The sequence below is a fragment of the Lepisosteus oculatus genome, chromosome 6 (genome assembly GCF_040954835.1).
Source record: "Lepisosteus oculatus isolate fLepOcu1 chromosome 6, fLepOcu1.hap2, whole genome shotgun sequence".
Taxonomy (NCBI): domain Eukaryota; kingdom Metazoa; phylum Chordata; class Actinopteri; order Semionotiformes; family Lepisosteidae; genus Lepisosteus; species Lepisosteus oculatus.
This window is the reverse complement of record NC_090701.1, coordinates 53,716,854-53,730,492: the sequence shown is the minus strand read 5'-3', so window position 1 is coordinate 53,730,492 and position 13,639 is coordinate 53,716,854.

Here is a 13,639-nt window from a genome sequence, read left to right as displayed (position 1 = left end):
ACAGCATTTGTACAGGGATTTTAACTGAGAAGCAGTTTAAAAACACATGGGATCTAATAAGCCAATTATTATTATTCTAGTCAGGTTCAAGCTTATTGTTCCAACAAGTTCAGTAAAACTTTACAAACTTTATATGTCTGTGTGTCTGTTTGTCTCATGGAGAGCAAGTTGGGATATGCGAAAAGACAAATTCCTAATACAAGAAATTGTATATGGCCAATAAAGTGATCTTACTTGCTTTGTGTAAAATGGATTTGCTGCACTTCCTCTATAGGTGATCAACTTATGATGAATAGACACAGGAGAGAATAGCAATGAATCGTTTACTCGCACAATGATATTTGTTTCCTACTCCAGATTAACAGGTGGTTACATTTCAGGCAATATTCTTAATAAAGATGCTTATGATACTCAGAAACTGTTAAAAGGTTTAACCTATTTACAAACCCTATTCAACCTTTCAGGAGAAATACTGAGTTATTTATCTAATAGAGTGTAGTTTAAGCTGACCTGGACAATGATACTGTAAGTATGAGATTCACTGATACATTTTGGCTCTGTTTAAGTGAAATAAGAAATGATTTGTCCTGCACAAAGACAAAAACTCTGAAATTGTAGGTATATTCTTCTCCTCATTTTGTGAATTATACGTTGTGATGGGTGCAGGACTTCATCCCAGTCACTTCCACCTTCCAATCATATACAGTGCATTTCCCTAGACACCAGATAAATCCAGCTCACCAAAGGAGTGTGTCTACAGCTGTGAAAAAGTTTTACACAGTCTAAAATTTAGGGTTGGTGCCGTTTTCTCCTGTAATTCGCTCGAGTCCTGTTAAGGTAACAGTAGCTGATTGTTAATTAATTAGTACATACAGTACTTTTACATATCAAGTTTCAAGGACTCCAATGCATTAGATAATGGGATCACCAAAACGGCTAACAGTTGTTGATCTACTAACTTTACAAAATTGAAAAAATGCATTAGACCATGGTGCCACATTCGCATATCACAGCCATCTCACTGCTCTACATCGGTAAAAGAAAAGCCTGACACCACAAAGCAGTATTGTACAATGACTACCGGATGTCCTTCAATATCTGGTACCCTAAATAGTCAATTAAGTAGACGATGGCTACCTTATTGTATACCATAGACATTAAGTCACAACCTGTAGTTGTGAAAAATGCTAGCTACTGTACCTACAGTAAATTTGTGAGGAACGGTATGTGTCCTTAAGCAGGTTAAGCCAAACTTTACACTTAAATAGTCAATATAATTCACAGAGCATCTATTTCTTGGATGTTGTTGTTCCTCATGAAATGTGTTTTGGTTTTTATATAAAGAGAAATGTGGGTGAAGAGAAAATTTCCAGGTAACCCCACACCTTGTTTTTGACATGATTCCTGCTTAGAATATTTGTTTTTTTAGGAACTGATGAACATCTAGAAATTATTTATTCTGAAATGTTTGTCTCAAATATTCACAAATTAACCCAAATCATAGATGAATCACGAATATCGTTTTTTTGTGTAGCTTGTCTATAAACACTATTGATTTCACCCTTATTGTGTGGGAAATGAAGCTTGTGTGGGCTGGAGACATGGTTTCAATCCTGAGCTACTGTACTTCAGGGAAAACTATTAATGCCCTCACCATTTTGTTTCCAATAGAGTTTTGTCATCCAGTCTCTCCACCAATTAGTGACTAGTCAAAAATGTACAGGCAGACACAAAAACTAGATACAAAAACAACAACAATTTTGTCTTTACCTGCATGCATGCAACATCTTTTCATTAGTGGATTAATTAATAATTTGCTGCCCTTAACCTGTGTTTTTGTGTCTCTGTCTTACTGGTTTGTTTTCCTCATTTATATTTACACGATATTGTATGCTGGCCCAGTCCTTCATTGTACTTTAAAACTGTACTGATTCATACCCACATTAACACAGCCAAGTCTTGCAAAACTCTAAATATATTTGTTTATTTGGGCTAACATTTTTATCCAAAGTGACTTATTACATCTGTATCCAGCGGGATTAACACAGTTTTAAAACACAATTTTACACAACAAAATCATGACAAAATCTGAAGTGCCCAGCACTTAAGAGAAAGCCACATAGTGTTTGATTAGATTTCAATGTTATTGTCTGCACAGGCACTGAGTTACTCTGTATTGTGAGGAAAGCTATCTTCTATTTTCCTGTTCTCACCAGAATGTGTGAAGAAAAATAGCCCACAAGCCAAGAAGCCACTTTATGTGCAGAGGGAACCTCTCAAGCTCAAACTGTGTTGAAAATGTTTTATTAAATTTTTTGGTAAAATCACAAAATGTCTCTGGTATGTTTTGGAGAAAAGAACAAAATACTGAGAGGGTTATATTGTACAATACATTTGGTGACTAGATATGTACTGTATATTCACATTATGGGTGAAATGTAAAGTTTAATTTCAGTAATGAGAAATTACTGGCCATTCTGCAGAGCTTTTGAGGATAGAACACACTATCAATATCTTTTAAAGATATGAATATTTCTTCAGAAAATGATATTTTGATCATTTTTTTAACCAATAAATCAATTAAGAACAATTCCTCTTCTACAATGATGGCAGAAATAGTATAGAACTGTATCTATTTGGATTAATTAGGTTTAATCTCTTTACTTAAATTACTGGCAGCATTTCATCCAGAGGAAGTATGTTGGTTTTTACAGGTGAAAGCAAGATTCCCAGAGTCTCAAAGAATGTGGATAATTTTTAAGGTGTGCAAGATTTTGCTGTTCCAGTGTATTTCATTTAGTAATTGTTTTGACACATTTTCATTAAAAAATTGTGTGGGGATCTTTTACCCCACTTATATTTTGAAGCTTAGCGGGTCACAGGCCACTATTTGTGGCCACTATACCAGCTCCGCCACAAGACTGGTTTCCTGGTGTGTTTTTATAAAAGCTACTGAGAGCTATGAAAGTATAAAAAGCAGATTGTAAAGCCTGATTAGTTTAATTATACTGTATATACTATACAGTATTTAAGACTTTCTACTGCTATATTGCTTTTCTTACTGTGATAACTCTTTCAAAATGTAGCTTTCAAAAAGGTTCTATTCATTTTCATTTTCTCTTTTTTCTTTAAAATGTTTCTCTTGCCTCGCTGAAGAACCGGGATGTGGTGAAAATGTAATTACATGTGGTCTAAAAGAATGTGAAATGGGCCAATTAGTAGTCGCTGTGGCAATAGATTTACTGAGGAAGATCAAATATGTGAAATATGCTACAATTTTATCACTCTTGTAGCTGCTTTACATTAGTATGAATTAAACTATTGAAAAATAAACCTACAGTATATGAATTCTGTAATGAAATCTAAATCTTAACATTTTTTTATTTATATTTTTTTAGTTTTATGTTTGTAAACTATGCAAACATTTTTAATTAAAAATAAATAAATAAAAATAGGGTGGAGTGGTGGCTCTGTGCCTGTGGCTGGAAGGTTGCCGGTTCAAATCCCACAGCTGGCAGAGGAATCCTACTCTGTGGGCTCCTGAGCAACGCCCTTAACCCCAGCTGCTCCAGGGGTGCTGTCCAATGGCTGACCCTGTGCTCTGACCCCAAACTTCTCTCCTTGTCTGTGTCTCATGGAGAGCAAGCTTGGGTATGTGAAAAGACAAATTCCTAATGCAAGAATTTGTATAGGGGTAATAAACTGACGTTATGTTAAAGAATTTATGCTACTGTAGAAAAACTTTGTGATATACTGAACCTTCCCGCTCATTTTTTGTCTGCTTTTTTTAAGCTTCTGCTGCTCTCTGTCTGCCTATAGCCTCACACAGAGTCTACTCACTTATAAATATATTAAACTTGATGATAAACGGACAACACTGTGACACACTGGCTAGCATTGCTTCCTCACAGCGCTTGAGTTCAAGACGCTATTGTATCTGTGTAGAGTTTGCATGTTGTTCCTGAGTTTGTGTTTCCTCTGGGTGCTCTACTTACCTCCCACAGGTGAGCTCAGAGTTCCACAGTTCAAAGATATGTTTGTACATTAATTGGCTTCTAGGAAAACTGGCCCTGGTGTGTGTTTGTCTGTGTGTGTCCTGTGGTAGACTGGCTTCCTATCCAAGGTGTATCCTGTTTAGCCTCAGCTGCTTGCTGGGATAGACTCTAACTCTGCCGCAACCCGGTAGTGGATAAAGCAGTTAGAAAATGGATTGATGATGGAAAATGTATTTCTACTCCAAAATCCAACGAATGATGTACAGTAGTGAATTCACAGAAAAGCTTGCCACAGGAGCACAAATGGAGCCAACAGAAGTATTCAAATCTGACTTTAGCTCCATTGTACAGTAGCCTTTAGGCAGGAAACCATTAACATTCTGTCCCAAGTGCATCTTAGCAAAACTTTTGGAAAGCAAGCTGACCTGGATCAGAAAGAAACCTAATAATGTATTTAATTATAAAGCTATCTCATGGTCTACGTAAATTATTAAATAATGGTTTTGCCAGTTACTCATTTTCTTAGTTTTATTTGTGTTCAGTGTATGCTATTATCTCGAAAAAAACACTTGCCTTCTGTAACTAAATACACAATTTCTGTATGTAAACTGAGACATGTATAATAAACAGGGATTTTTATTCAATCCTAGCACATGCAAGTCTACTGTATAGCACATTGAATGAAAGTGTTCATTAGGTATGAAAATATTAATTAATGCAATTTTACACAATTTTCTGTTAGTGAAAATGTTCTCCATTTTCTGTAATTCTTACCCCTGTGAGCACAATGATCATTGTTTTGAAAGAAGTTGTTTCTCATACTGTTGAGCCAAATCTCAATAAAGCAGCGGTTTAATTGAGTCCTCATGTTCATGCATGAGAAGAAAGAAAGAATGCACATTCAACAACATTATTATACCCAAAGCTGTTGAAAAATAAAGATGACAAGATCAATTTGCAAAGATGTCAAATGTATACAGAGATTGCCTCTGCACCATGCTGATTCATCAAAAATGCACATGATTTATCTAGACTAAAACAATTCCTTATGAATTTAAAATGTTCTAACAGTATGTACTGTATTTGCAACCTGCCATCAGGACAAACAATTGTATAATAAGTTCTAAAAGTGATGCTGTGTAATAGTATCTACTGTAACTTAAACAAATATTCCATTTACAGTAGTAACGCCCCTAGCTAATTAAAAAGTTCAAACTTATTACAGAAACTGTATAATGCTACCTTATAGAGTCTAAGATGGTGTTGAAACATTCTTTCCTATGCTGCCCGAGTCAAAATGTAGCATTTACACAATACAGCTGCAGTGTTCACTTGTCAGGTCCTGATCTGTAATATTCTGACATCCTAATAATGTGTATAAAACATTCAAACCATTCAAATCGAATGAATTCAAACCAAATGACCCCCTTCCAGTAACACTGTTGCAATCTTGCTTAGTGGTTTTTCAACTAACATAACCACACCATTGCCTTCCAAGACCATGTGGTAGCGTTTTTACAATGTCGTGTTTCAGATGCAACTTTCAACTGGTGAATTGAAAGAAAGATAATTTTTGGACGACGGAAAGTATTACTTTTTACAGTAGCTAACAGAAACAACAACGAGATGTGAGGTTAGCCTTTACCATCCTACTTGGTCATGAAACAGTGCATGGCACTGCCTAGGCAGTAATTGTGTTATGTACTGTGTTACTGTATGTGTTGTGTTATGTACTTCACCCCACTGCCCTCAGGCAAGAGATATAAGAGCATACGGACACTTACCACTAGATTCTTCAATAGCTTCTATCCACAAGCAGTGAGACTGGCGAACACATTTAGCCATCCCCCTCGGACCACACCTACACCATCACCATCTACCTCATTGTAATTTATTTATTGTACGTCTCCAGTCATTGTTTACACGTCTGTATTGTTTACATTCAAACTGTCTGCATGTTTACTTGCACATTGTCTATTATTTGTTTGTACATTGTCTTGATGCACTGTTTGCACTTTGTTTTCTTTTTTTTACACTTGTTTTACAATTGAGAGACTTTCTGTAAGTAAGAATTCCATTGTACCAGCACCGGTTACATATGGCAATAAAGTTCAAAGTTCAAAGTTCAAGTACTGTACAGTACAGTAGGTGTTCTGGCTGAACTGCACAGTTGGCTTGCACAGCCTGGGATGCTGAAGGTTATTGTGCTTCATGCAAGTACAGTACAGTATGTGATACTTTTCAGTAGTGGTTGAAGTTGGTCCTCTTTCATACAGGTATGACAAGTTCTGCTTTGGGGTGAAGGGCAATTCATATGGTTAATTTTTGATATAGTATTTAAGTATTCTTTAGTTGATGAAACCACTGATTTGAGATAGCATGCTAAAATAAGATGCTTATTGTAGACTTCAGTATTACACATACAGTGTATTGATTGTATAGGCTTATTGCTCTGCAGTGTGCTCGGAGAATCCAATAAGTGGCCAAATAAATTGATGATACAGTTGAAGATATTTTGGATATATAATTTGGATATATATTTGGATAGCAATACCCTGGAATTCCTAAAGAGGTTAGTGAAAAAGAACTGCGAATTCCTGTCAGTTTTGTAAACAGGAAAATTCTATCTTACTGGTAAAATGTATACTATATTGGCAAAAAAAAAGGTAAACACATATCTTAGGACAGCTTCAGACCTGTTACAAGCACAGTTGTACAGGGACAAGGGAAAAGTTGCAAATGCTATTTTTTGGGGGGAATCAGTGTAGTGACATGAGGCAGGTGGACTTGACTCCTTGAGTTTGCCTTTGCAGAATAAATCATGATAAAGTCAACTGTCTCTCGGAGTCTATTAATGGCAGTAAGACTGCATTTGTTAGGGGTTGGGGGGAGTTGCACAAGAGGAATTTGCAGTTCTAGAGGAATGTCAGAGAACGTTTTCCTGCCTTCTGCCGGATTAGAAAGGGAACTTGGTCAAAAGATCTGTCTCTGCGATGAAACCGATTTAGAAATAAATAAAAATAAAATGGCTTCAGCAGAAAAAAAAAATCATTACCTTTACCTAGTCTTCCTACCTTGGGAATACTCAGCATGAGTTTCGGTAAGACATTTATCTTGACAATTCTTTGTGATGGCTTCGAAACAGCTATTGCAAGTTTTGATACAAATAAGATGCATTTGTACTTTCAGAAAACTTTTCACTAGCTACCCACAACATACTGATCCTAGGACTTAAAGTAACACAGACGAAATTGTGCACCCTCAGGATGATAATAAATCAAGGTGAAACACAGTAAGTAAGGACAGCTCCTGTTGGGAGCGTTATCTGGGAGTAGGAGCAATTGGAAGGGGAGTCCCACTTTCTTTCGTTTCTTCTTTTAATAATAATGTAAAGCATTGCTCTGAGGCAATGCACCTGCCAGCCAGAGAAATGATAAAAAGATGGCATTAGACTTTGAAGGGCAACTCAGTGGGAGTTACCACTGCCGCCTCACAGCTCCACAGTCCTGACTTCAATTCCAGTCTTAGGCATCTGTGTATATGGACTTTGCATATCGTTCCTGTAGTGCTGTGAGTTTTCAGCTGAACGCTCCATTTTCAAGGATGGGCCAGTGGATTTGTAGTATATGAAATTACTCAGTGGGAAAAGTGGGAAAGCTTTTCAGTGATGGTAGTGAATTCAACATTATGATAAGAGGAAGAATACGGTTTTATTTATGAATAAATTTGTTTCAACCAACCCAGAGTTCAAAGCACTACACAATAGCAATACCAATTGTGCATAATACACAACAAGTAAGAATAAGCCTGTCATATTGACTTATCAAAACCTGAGTAAAACTACTGTACAGTATATTATTGAAGGCCCTTCTCTCGTGTGCAACCTTTACTATAATATACAATATGAGTTTCAGTGAAAAAAGTGGTCTTTAAGCGCATTGTCACAGTCTCTAATGGATTTGGGTACTGAATTTCATAATCATGGTGCCGCACATGAAAAGGCTATATTTCCTGTTGTGTGCAGCCGAGTCTTTACCACAGTGAGATCTCAGATTAGGAGATGGACTACAGTGATGCTGGCAAAACTTCAGGTGGTTCAAGGCTTCCCCGGTGCAGTGAGCACAGTTGCTGCTGGCTAACCTCAGCATCTTTGATATTAATAGAGCTATGGACTGAAGATAGAGATTATTCTGGAAATAACAGAAATACATGGTACAGCACACAGGCTTACATCTCTGCTGCGAATGCAGTGCGGCAGATTACCTGTTTGTCTGTTGCACTTGTAACAAAAATAGTAATAGAATGGCAAAGCTCAAGCCTGTATGTGCTAAGCTATAGCGCAGACCTATTACTGTACATACAGAATTTAAACAGGGTTTAAACTGACCCCGTCACATGTATTCATGCAATAAATCTTTAAATTCTGGAGCCCAACAGTTTTATGCGTTATATGTGAGTAGAATAACCTTGAATTCCATTCTAAATTGCACTGTGAGGCAGATTTGCGCTGATGTAGAGTAATTTTAGTTAGCACATGAACCACAGAATTGAAGCCAGATTACAGTAATACCTTAGATAATTCCCTGGTGATTAAGGTGCTCCAGCAGTCTAATCTTGATGGAATAACTATATTTCAATGGAAGAAATGTTAAACATGCAGGGGGAAGAAAGATAGCCTTGTCACCCAAAAACAGGGCAAAGCACAAGTTCTGAGAGATTATTAGACAAATGGAAAAGTTTCATGTTTAAACTTACCAGTCTGCTGTATTCTTCTTTATTCTCCTGAGAGTGATGAGATACATATTGTTATAATAAAAGGGAGAGGGGTTATACTGTAAATAGATGCAGAGGTTCAGTATTAACCATTGGTTTTCTAACTACTTTATCCAACATTGGGTCACAGGGGAGACTCTGCCTGCCCCTGCAAGCAACAGGCATAAGGCAGGATACACCCTGGATGGGACGCACACACTCACACTAGGGACAGTTCTTACCAGCAGCAAAGTATCCAATTAAGTACGTCTTTGTACTGTGGGGGGATACCAAAGAACCCGAAGGAAATCCATGTGAACATGGGGAAAACACGCAGTACAAACTCCATGCAGATTGTACCCCAGGACTTGAACCCAGGGAACCAGGACTTCAAGGCAACAATGCTAACCAGTGCGCCACCCCGCCACCCCGGGCTCAGTATTAATTGGAGATTATTCATTACACCTGTTCACAAATCTTGAGTACAAGCAAATTCTGAAAGTTAAATAATTAAATAGCTCCAGGAGTCAAGGAAGACTGTTCAGGATCATCATGTGGCTTCTTTAATTTGCTGTGACAATTTGGCAGTATAGGCAATTACTTTATAGACAATAATTTATCAAAGTATACATACACAAGACATAATATACAGAAACTAATATTGACAGATTTTACACAGTTGGAATAAGTAATAGAACTCAAGCACAGCAATCAATCTTCCCTGCTCAATTGGGCACATTGACAAAATGTAATACGCTCATAAGTAGACATGAATCTTTACATGAGAAGATAAGACTCATAAGACAAGTAATCCTTTGCAGGTAAGCCCTAAATCTGTAAATCAGTGTTAAAAAAATAGATCTAGGTCCCTTTTCCAAATGCATGCAAGTGCAGACAGCTTTGCCTGGATTAAAAAAAGGAAAATTAAATATTTGCACACGCATAAAAATTATTTTCCGGAGATTTAAAATGAGTCAACTCCGTGCTCAGTATCTTACATGTTGTGGTTCCACAAGAAGATATCTAAATCGTCAAGATTGTTTGTGGCACCAGGAATGCTCACACCTGTTCCACTTTTATCTCTTTTCTGTACTGCTCTTTTGTAGTGTGTCTTTTTTTTAAAATAGTGTTGCTCGCGTGAGCTTTGGCTGTTCAGACACTGAACACTTCATTCAATACACTGTGAAGTTGTCAGACACGTGGTTTCACTTCTAAACCAGGGACTGGATATCAGATCAGATGACTACCTAGCAGATCGAGCAGTTATGAAACCCCTGGTGCCAGAGCAACACTCCCCGATGAGGGAGGGACAAAAAATAGTTATCCTGCACATCCATACCTGACGCATAAGAAACTAAATTACAGCAAGACATTTTCATTTTTACTGTATCATCACCATTATCTTTCAAATTGTGCTTTTTATCGTAGTGTCATCTACAAGCTCAGTTTTTTTCTGGAACTGGGCAACAGTAATTACACAACATCATTTGGAGGATGAGGACATATTAAACACATGCTAATATAGGGATCCTGGTTGCCAGAGCTTAATCAAAGTTCTCTTTGTGCTACTACCATTGATTTGCCTACCGTTCCACTGCTTGTCTGCTGTTCTCTGGGTTTCAGTGGCAGAGAAAACAGAGTGGGTGAGTTGTTAGGCTGCAAATGCTGCATATCATCAGTCATTTTAGGGAATGATTGTGGTCTTTGCCTTGTAATGTTTGCTGGATTCTCTGGGTCTGTTTTTGTTGGAACCCATTCAGCAGGCTGCCCATTTCCATTTAATGTACTGTAATTATCTGAATTAAGACATTTATGTGTGGAAACTCTTCCTTGAATAAACAGTTCTAACCATGTAAAGATTTGTTCTTTTAATGTTGTTTAAATCGGGGGTTTAAAAATGTTTAATTCAGAGTTGGAAAATCAATAACTAAAATAATCATAACCCCCACAACTGTAAAGATATGCCAAGAATGTACCCAAGCCATTAGAATACTTAGTATAGATCTTTGTTCTCTGCCGCAGATCAAAACTGTAATAAATATAAGGCAAACTAAGACAAATGTTTAGTAAGAATGACAATAATGACACACAACGTTATATATGACATACATCCCACAATGTTACACAAATATCACATAAAACATAACACTATTTACAAAAAAGGCTCCTTAGAGGCCTACATTCAGACCATCCAGAGAAATCAGTACTTTTAACTCAGGACTAAAAAATCCTATACAATGTCTATCCAGGCCCAAAAGATAGGGGAATCTCCTAAATAAAGCAGAAGCTTCCTAAAATTCCTAGTTCCCTTCCTAAAATCCAGAAGCTCCATGGGAATCTATCTCCCTATTAAAAAAAACACATCCACTGACCATAAGAGAACGTTTTTTAGCTTGGGGATTCCTTATAAAGGAAATCAGAGTTTCCTCAAATAAATGAATGTCAAGCTCGCTTAAGTTCAAATATTTAGAATTTGTTCTTTCAAGGTATATCCGAATAAGATCCTCTCTCCCGGCACACTGCTCTTCTGTCTCTTCATACTGGTTGTTCCCTCCTCCATCTTCTCTCTCTTCCTCATGCTTTCACCTACAGTACCTGTCTTTTTATCCTGTGTTTCTGGACTGTTGACGATTTTTATTTACTAGAGTAATTCACCAGAAGGTCACCTTTGACCTTTGCCTCTCAGACACCCTAAGGGTCAGTAAACACTTCGTCTTCTATCCATTGTTTCTATTGTGGTTGAGATTTTGTCCCTGTAGCCCTGACTGTTTTAAAGAAAACAATTAAATGAGTTTATGCTCCATTAGATCTTTCACATGACTGAGGGTAAAAAGACATTTAACGCAGGCACTGTAGAATCACACTTCGAAACTACGCAAAATTATGAAAGACTCTAAACAGAATTTAAGTCCCACAATCTACGGTATGTATCTATGCCGTATTTGTATTTGCTATATAAGCCTACAGTGAAGACTGATCTCCCATCTCCCCAACAAGAAGAAACACAGCAGACTGTACTCATCCTTTTGTTTTTCATTTTTAATTTAATTTCTTTTGGATATTTTATATATTGTATATGATCTGCTGAAAAGACCATTCACTGAAGAAAACCACAAAGAAATTGAAAATCTTTAGCCTTTCCTATTTATCTTTAAAAATCAATGTCTATGTTTTGGCAGGCTTCTAATTGCAGAGCTTGTATTCAAGTATGCAGTGGATCAAGTAAAATAATCACATTTGAAAAAGGTCATCCACTAAACGAAGATAAGCAGGATAGAGAATATAGGTTTTTGTAGCTGAATACTTATTTTGCATCTTTGTATTTTCTTCTGTGTATTTTAGAAATTATCAAGACTCTGTACCAAAACTATCAAGACTCTACCAATCTTTTAAATTACTTATTTTGGGAATGTCCACTTTAAATTCAATGTATGAATATGATATCAAAATTAATAAATACATGGGTGAATATTTTCAGGTTCAAGCTGGAAAAATGTTTTTTACAACTCGACATAATTTATATCTATTAGACCCGACAAAGAAAACCACACCCAGTTCTGATTAATCAGGTCATGATTTCTTTATTGCAATAGATAATAGATTAACTGCTTGCCTCTTACTCGCCTTTTCAAACAGTAAAAACAGGCTTTTATGTCTAGGAAGAAACAGAATTTCCACCTAACAGTCAGTAACAGTTTGTTACCTTTTAAGGTGTAAACAAGGTCAGAGAGTCAGGCACTTAGCTCAGGTCAACCTTGAACAATAAAACAAAACCCTTCATGTTGCTAAATCAGAGCATAGGATACATAAATTACCTCTCCAGTTGAGAGACCCTGGCTGGCCACAAAACAATAAAACAATTCTTAAAGACTCATAACAAGGTACAGGTTCCTTCACACCAAATACAAAAGAGACATTTAATGTAGAAAAATACAAAATCAGTCTAAAAGTCCAATTCATCTGTGCAAAACACAAAAATAAGATGCAGCACACATTTATTGGTTAGCAGTGCTGGAGCCCTGGGTTCAACTCCATTCCTGTGAAGTTATCTGCATGGAGTTTTTTACGTTCTCCCTGTGTTCGCGTGAGTTTCCTCCAAGTGCTCTAGTTTCCTCCCACAGTCCAAAGTTGGCCCTGGTGTGAGTGAGTGCACCTCTGTGTCTGCACCAGTGGACTGTCAACCTCTGCTGCCTGAGAAGAGTCGTGCAAGTGGAAACGGTTGATGAGGTTTCATTTTTTAAAGACAGGTTTTCAAAGAGTTTTTGGAAAACTGTTTTTGAAAGTCAGAACCTGAGCTTAGCTACCCAGCTGTGATAATGGAAAAGACCATGAAGAATTATTGTTAGCAATCCTATTGGTGAAAAGAGATTATGAGTTCCTCATTCTAAATAAAAAGGACTGTTGTTCTTACCTGTCTGAGAAATACAGGTAAAAATGTTTTGACCAAAGACTATTTTTGTAAATGGTTAGCAATATAGCTGGAATAAACTGTTTATTAGAAATGAATACTCAAAATGTATTATAGCTCCAGGGATTAAACATACAGACATTAAATTAACCCTTGGGAGCTGATGGCAGAAGTGTCCTACCTAGTCTTACCTCCACTCATCGGTAACAGAAATACTGTCACCATGATCTGGCTCTAATCTACAGGTTTAAGATTGTGGCAAAACTACTCTGAGTATCACAGTAGGACTGAGATCTTTGTTATTCCTGCAAACATTGCATGGAGCTGGTATCTAAGAGAATTACTCTCCAAATAGTATGTTAGGCATAATGTGCAGGAGCCAAATCTTCACAAGGGACCATTCATTGGATGAGGAAAGGTGTTTGTTTTCATCAAGTGTCTTTTGATTTCTGTTGGGCACATTTGCTGTCTTTTGGGGATTTAG